Consider the following 7,121-nt stretch of genomic DNA (forward strand, 5'->3'; position numbering starts at 1 on the left):
TGACCTACACCACAGCTCACGGCAACACCAGATCCTTAACCCACTGAGCGAGGCCAGGGATCGAGCCCATAACTGCATGGTTCCTAGTTGGATTCGTTAACCACTGAGCCACAACAGGAACTCCGGATAGTATGGATATTGTAACAATATTAATTCTTCCAATTTAAGTCCATTACTATTACTGTATTATTTTCAATTTCTACCTTTAAGTCTGTTAATACCTGCTTGATATATTTAGGTGCTCCTAAATTGGGTGCAGAAATATTAATGATTATAATATCTTCTTGTATGAATCCCTTTATCATTATATAATTCCCTCCTTTGTCTTTTTTTATAGAATATTTTAAATTTTATATTGTCTGATGTGAGCATTGCTGCCTCTGATTAAAACTATCATTTTCAGTAATTATTCTCAAATATAATTGCACAGCTTTAACTTGAAATTCATATTTTTAAAAAAATTACTGAAAAGGTGAAAATGTTTACCTGTATATCCTATGGCTATTGGGATTTCAACATTACTGTAAATTCTAGACACCGCAACCTGAGATAGCATTACTAATCTATTAGAAACATTTTTCATTATTATCATCACTTTCTGGTACTCCCTGGATTTCTTTTTTTCTTTTTTTTTTTTTTTTTTTGTCTTCTTGTCTTTATAGGGCTGCACCTATAGCATATGGAGGTTCCGAGGCTAGGGGTCCAATCAGACTGTAGCTGCCGGCGTACACCACAGCCACAGCAATGCCATATCTGAGCCACATCTGCTACCTACACCACACAGCTCATGGCAACCCCAGATCCTTAACCCACTGAGTGAGGCCAGGGATCAAACCCATGTCCTCATGGATGCTAGTTGGGTTCACTAACTGCTGAGCCACGATGGGAACTCCAACTTTTTTTTTTGGTTTTCAGTTTAGCATAGAATAAGGAAAACATGTGGAATGAGAACAAACTATGGAATAAAACAGTTTTAGTACAGTTCTCAGTACTGAAATTATTAAATGTATAACGTAGGCAAGCAGCTTAACTTCTGTGAGTTCCAGTTTCTTTTTCTACAAAATTCCATTTTTAATACCAATTTCGTGGAATTATTATATGAATTAAAAGCTGAGTTATGAAAAGCGACAAACACAGAGCCTAGTATATAAAAGCTAATCAATAAATACTTGGTAAACAAAATTGTTTCAATAAATTGTTTCCTTTAAGATATGTCTTTTACTAATATGAATTAAAAATAAATGGAAGTGAATTTGACAAATAAGAGATACATATTGTTTGTACAAAGAGTTCCATATACATATTAATCATCAGATCACTTGCAGTATGTCTGTAGCTCCAGGTGAGGAATGCCTGGAGCCCATAGAATAGAACTGCTGGTTTCAAGCACCATAATGTTTTCCCTGGATTTGTAAAGAAAAAAATCAAATGAGCTAGCAAAGTTTGTTTCCTAAAGTAGAAGTGTGTTTAACTAGTTTTGTAGGAAAGTTTAACATTCACAAGCTTATATGAGACTCATAATGACCCTATGAAATGCTCATTACAAATTGAAGAACAAAGTGTTATTATTAAGAAGAAATGAACAAATACATTATTAGGAAACCACAGCTAGAATATACCTAATAAGCAATATTTATATTTACTTAAAATATTTCATAATATCATATATCACAACATACAGCAATTTACTTTTTGCAGATAATCCATTTCACTCATCCTTTCTCCTCATTTATGAAATCATGCGGCTGAACAATAATGTGACTGAGTTCATTCTACTTGGGTTGACTCAGGATCCTCTTAGGAAGAAAATCATGTTTGTCACTTTCTTGATTTTCTATTTGGGGACATTACTGGGGAACCTGCTCATTATTACTACCATCAAGACCAGTCAGGTACTTGGGAGTCGAATGCATTTCTTCCTTTTCCACTTTTCCTTATCTGACATCCTCCCCTCTACTTCCATAGCCCCTAGAATGACTGTGGATGCCTCATGAAGAAGACCACTATCTTTCAGTGAGTGCATGATCCAAGCCTTTTCATCCAATGTATTTGGCTGCCTGGAGATCTTCATCCTTATCCTCATGGCTGTTGACCGCTATGTGGCCATCTGTAAGCCCCTGCACTACACGACCGTCATGAGCCATCGAGTCTGTGGTGTGCTGATGCCTGTGGGCTGGGTCAGATCCTGTGTGCATTCTTCAGCTCAGAATTTTCTAGCCTTGAATTTACCTTTCTGTGGTCCCAATGTGATCGATCACTGTTTTTGCTTCCTGGAGTCGTTGCTGAAACTTGCCTGTGCAGACACCTATGTGACCAACCTACTCTTGGTGTCCAACAGTGGAGCCATCTGTACAGTGAGTTTTGTCATGCTGATGGTCTCCCATGTCATCATCTTGTATTCTCTGAGAAACCACAGTGCAGAGGGGAGGAAAAAAGCCCTCTCCACCTGCATCTCCCACATCACTGTGGTCATCTTGTTCTTTGGTCCTTGTGTATTTATATACACACGCCCTGCAACCACCTTCTCCATGGATAAGATGATATCTGTCTTTTATACAATTGGAAGCCCTTTGATCAACCCCTCTGGTTTATACACTGAGGATGCAGAAGTGAAAAAATGCCATGAGGATGCTATGGAGCAAGAAGTTGATCTCAGATGTCAAAAGATGAGTGAAGTTTCAAAATTTTCTTCATAGTTTAGATTGAATTCGAAATCCCTGGAGAATAACATTTCATACTGTGGTGTTAATATAATCCTTTCATAGGAATTGGTATTAGTTTCCTTCAGGAAAATAAACACTGTAAACACATACCCTGATTAGTGTCCAGTCAATTTTATGTAGAGAATTAAACAGCACCAGGTATCAACAGGAATGCAGATCCATTGCCTTGGATGTTTTTCACTACTGAGTCTCTGCCCCTCTTGCCTGCCTAACAGTGGTTTTGATCTGTTTTTACTGCCCCCATGTTGACTTCTGGTCTTCTCTGTTTATGGCTATTTACACTTTTTTTTCTGGAATTCGTTTTTTTTTTTTTAATTTTATTTTTTAATTTTTTTATTTTTTAAAATTGTAATCAATTGTTATTTCCCCAAAACATTTTTTTCTACTGTACAGCAATGGTGACCCAGTTGCACATACATGTATACATTCTTTTTTCTCACATTACCATTACATAAGTGACCAGACATAGTTCCCAGTGCTACACAGCTAAAATATACAAACAACTTATACAACTCAACAGCAAAAAAGCCAACAACCCAATGGAAAAATGGGCCAAAGACCTGAATAGACTGTTCTCCAAGGAAGATATACCGACGGCCAACAAGCACATGAAACAAAGCTCAACATCCCTGATTATTAGAGAAATGCAAATCAAAACTTCCATGAGATACCATTTCACACCAGTCAGAATGGGCATCATTAACAAGTCCACACATAACGAATGCTGGAGGGGGTGTTGAGAAAAGGGAACTCTCCTGCACTGTTGGTGGGAATGTAAGTTGGTACAACCACTATGGAGATCAGTATGGAGGTACTTTAGAGAACTATACATAGAACTACCATATGACACAGCAATCCCACTCCTGAACATATATCCAGACAAAACTTTCCTATTTACACTTTTAAACGCTTATATCCGCAGCCTGACAGGCTCTTCCAAAGAGCCAAACTGATCTCTTTCAAATAGTGGTGTTTATTAGACACTTTGGTCACATCTGTCATTTCATGGACCTTCAACTTATTGTTCTTCCTGACTCAGCAGAAAGTACCAGATCCAATAATACAGAATCTTAATGTTGTAAAGAACAAATGTTCAACCTTTCAGTATTATACTTTGAATTCTTACCATATGTTCCCCTAGATCCTTCTAACAGTGACAGAATATGGAGACATAATTCTACTTCTGATTTTTTTTTTCTTTGACTTTAGGAAGGCTTTGGCTATTGGGTATATACTTATAATGGTGTTCTTTTGGTACAATTTATGTTCCTAATTTGATCTTTTACTGAATGTTAGGGTCGTATAAGTTTCTCTTGAAATATACAAGAGAAATAATTACTATTTTGTTTTAATATTCACTTATTGTTACTGCAAAATTAAGAAATACATCACCCAAATTAAGGGTGATATATTTATATTAAGGGTGACATACTTCTCTGGAAATAGTGTAGGCAGTTGATGTTACTGCATGCTAACATATTAACTGATTAAAGCAAATAATTAAATACTCAGAGGAGGACATTATGTTTTGAAACAGCAATACTTATATCACAGGCATAAATTATGAATTCCATCCTGCAATCACCCTCCTTGGTATTTACCCAAACGCATTAAAGACTTCTATTCACACAAATATCTGCATTCATTTTATAGCAATTTTATTCTTAATTGCCAACATTTAGAAACAATTAAGATATCCTTCAAGGCGTGAATAGATAAACTGGAATATCCAGACAAATGAATATTATTCAATGCTAAAAAAAGAAATGAACTATCAAGCCATAAAAAGATATAAAGAAAACTTATTTGCATTTTATTAAGTAAAAGAAACCAGTCTGAAAATGCTAGCTACTGTACGACAGCCATTGTATGTCATTCTGGAAAATGACAAAACTATGGAGACAGTAAAAAGTTCAGTGGTTGCCAAGGGGTCAAGTGGAGGAAGGGACGAACAGGTAAAGCAGGGAAACTATTCTGTATGGTCCTATAATGATGGATATTACATGTGTGTCATTTGTCCATATCCATGTGATGCACAACGCCAAGAGTCAACTCTAACGTAAACTTAGGGCTTTGGCTGATAGTGATGTGTCAATGTAACTTCACCAAGTGAACGAATGTATCCCCTCTGTGGGTTGTTATGAATGAGGAAGGCAGTGCATGAATGGGACAGGGCATACATGCAATATCTCTGTATCTGCTGCTCAATTTTGCTGGGAACCTAAAACTCCTCTTAAAAAAAAAGAAAGCCGTTTAAAAAAAGAAGTCAAGAGAGAAGACAGAATGTAACAGTAAACAAACAAACAAAAAACCTCCTCACCTCAAAAGAACAGAGGAAAGAAGGAATATATGATAGAAAGGGAACAATGAGAAAGTAAACTGTGATAGGATGAACTTAAATCCAAAAATGAAGGAGTTCCCGTTGTGATGCAGCGGAAACAAATCCAACTAGGAACCATGAGGTTGCAGGTTGGATCCCTGGCACTTGCTTAGTGGGTTAAGGATCCTGTGTAGGTTGCAGATGCAGCTCGAATCTGGTGTTGCTGTGGCTGTGGCATAGCTGGCGGCTACAGCTCCGATTTGACCCCTAGCCTCAGCACCTCCATATACTGTGGGTGCTGCCCTAAAAAGACAAAAAGAAAAAAAAATGTTAACAATCCCATTATGTGCAAATATGCTACATTTAAAAGACAGAAGTTATCAGAATACACATAAGAGAAGAATCATCAGGAAAGAAAAGTAATGCATTAGTGAGGCACATCTCAGCATGATGAATCTCAGAAACAGAATACCTGCACGAGTGAGAAAATGCTATGATTCAATTTATATGAAGTTCTAGAATGGGCAAAACTAAAAGAGTGATATAAATCAGAACAATGGTTGTAGTCAGTTGACTGAAAAGGGGCATGACAGTTATATGAGTATATACATTGATCAAAACTCATCTAACCATATGCCTAAAATATATACATTACATTGTTGGTAATGCAATGCTCAGAGAAAGAATTCTATTGTAAAACAAACTTACTATGTCCAAGTCTCAATAGAAAAAATGCTTGTCAAATCTAGTGATCATTTCTAGAGAAAAAAGCAGAATGACAACTGTCATTAAGAATCACATTCCTGGAGTTCCCATCGTGGCGTGGTGGTTAACGAATCTGAGTAGGAACCATGAGTTGTGGGTTCGATCCCCGGCCTTGCTCAGTGGGTTAAGGATCCGGCGTTGCTGTGAGCTGTGGTGTAGGTCACAGACGCGGCTTGGATCCCTCGTTGCTGTGGCTTTGGCGTAGGCTGGCGGCTACAGCTCCGATTGGACCCCTAGCTTGGGAACCTCCATATGCCACAGGAGCAGCCCAAGAAATGGCAAAGAGACAAAAAAAAAAAAAAGAATCACATTCCCATGGATAAAAGACATATAGAAATGTTATTGAAAATTGGTGCACAGGAGTTCCCATAGCAGCTTAGCAAAAATGAACCTGACTAGTATCCATGAGGATGAGGGTTCAACCCCTGGCCTCCTTTGGTGGGTTACGGATCTGGCCTTTCTGTGGCTATAGTGTAGGCTGGCAGCAACAGCTCTGATTTGACCCTAGTCTGGGAACTTCCACATGCCATAGGTATGGCCCTAAAAAGAAAAAAAAAAAAAGGTACACAATAGTAACTTTTAATAATTACATTGGACTTACACAAAACGGAAAACTTTTGTACTAAAATCTATGTTATTTTGTGCAGCCCTAAAAAGACAAAAGACAAAAAAAAGGGAAAGAACTACTGATTCTTACCACATAGTGAAGGAAACCTTACAAACATTTTGCCAAGCAAAAGAAGCGTGTTGCAGAAGAGAACATATCATATGAAATGTCCAGAAAAGAAAATCTTTATAAACTAATACTTGACTAGGGCTGCCAGTGACAGTGGTAGAAAGGAATGAGGAGTGACTGCTAATGAGTATGGGGTTCCTTGGGGGTGACAAATATATTGCAAAATTAGATAGTGTTGATGGTTGCATAGACATCTATACTAAGAACCATATACACCTCAAATGAGTGAATTATATTCTATATGAGCTATAGCCTAATAAAGCTGTTAAAAATACTAAATCTAGTAATCATTTCTACAGAAATAAAAGACCACAGAGTAGCTTACATTAGAAGCTTTTTCTTTTTCTTTTTTTTTTTTTTTTTGGCTGCATGCAACATGCAGGAGTTCCCGGGCCAGGGATCAAACCTGCACCACAGCAGTGACAATGCCAGATCCTTAATCCACTGAGCCACCAGGGGAATCTTTCCCAGGAGTGCCTCACATTGGATCCCTGGACCCATTGCCCAGGAACTAATGAATCCACAGCTGCAGCCAAAAATAAATAAATAAATAAATAATCTTCTGTCCCTAAATGGA

General features: G+C 37.6%; 1 pseudogene; it reads left to right on the top strand.

Annotated features, from left to right (window-relative positions):
• The first annotated feature begins 1,739 nt into the window (after window positions 1–1,739).
• LOC100517027 lies at window positions 1,740–2,727 on the top strand (annotated as a pseudogene).
• Window positions 2,728–7,121: the final 4,394 nt, after the last annotated feature.

Source organism: Sus scrofa, unplaced genomic scaffold (assembly GCF_000003025.6).
Source record: "Sus scrofa isolate TJ Tabasco breed Duroc unplaced genomic scaffold, Sscrofa11.1 Contig74, whole genome shotgun sequence".
NCBI lineage: Eukaryota > Metazoa > Chordata > Mammalia > Artiodactyla > Suidae > Sus > Sus scrofa.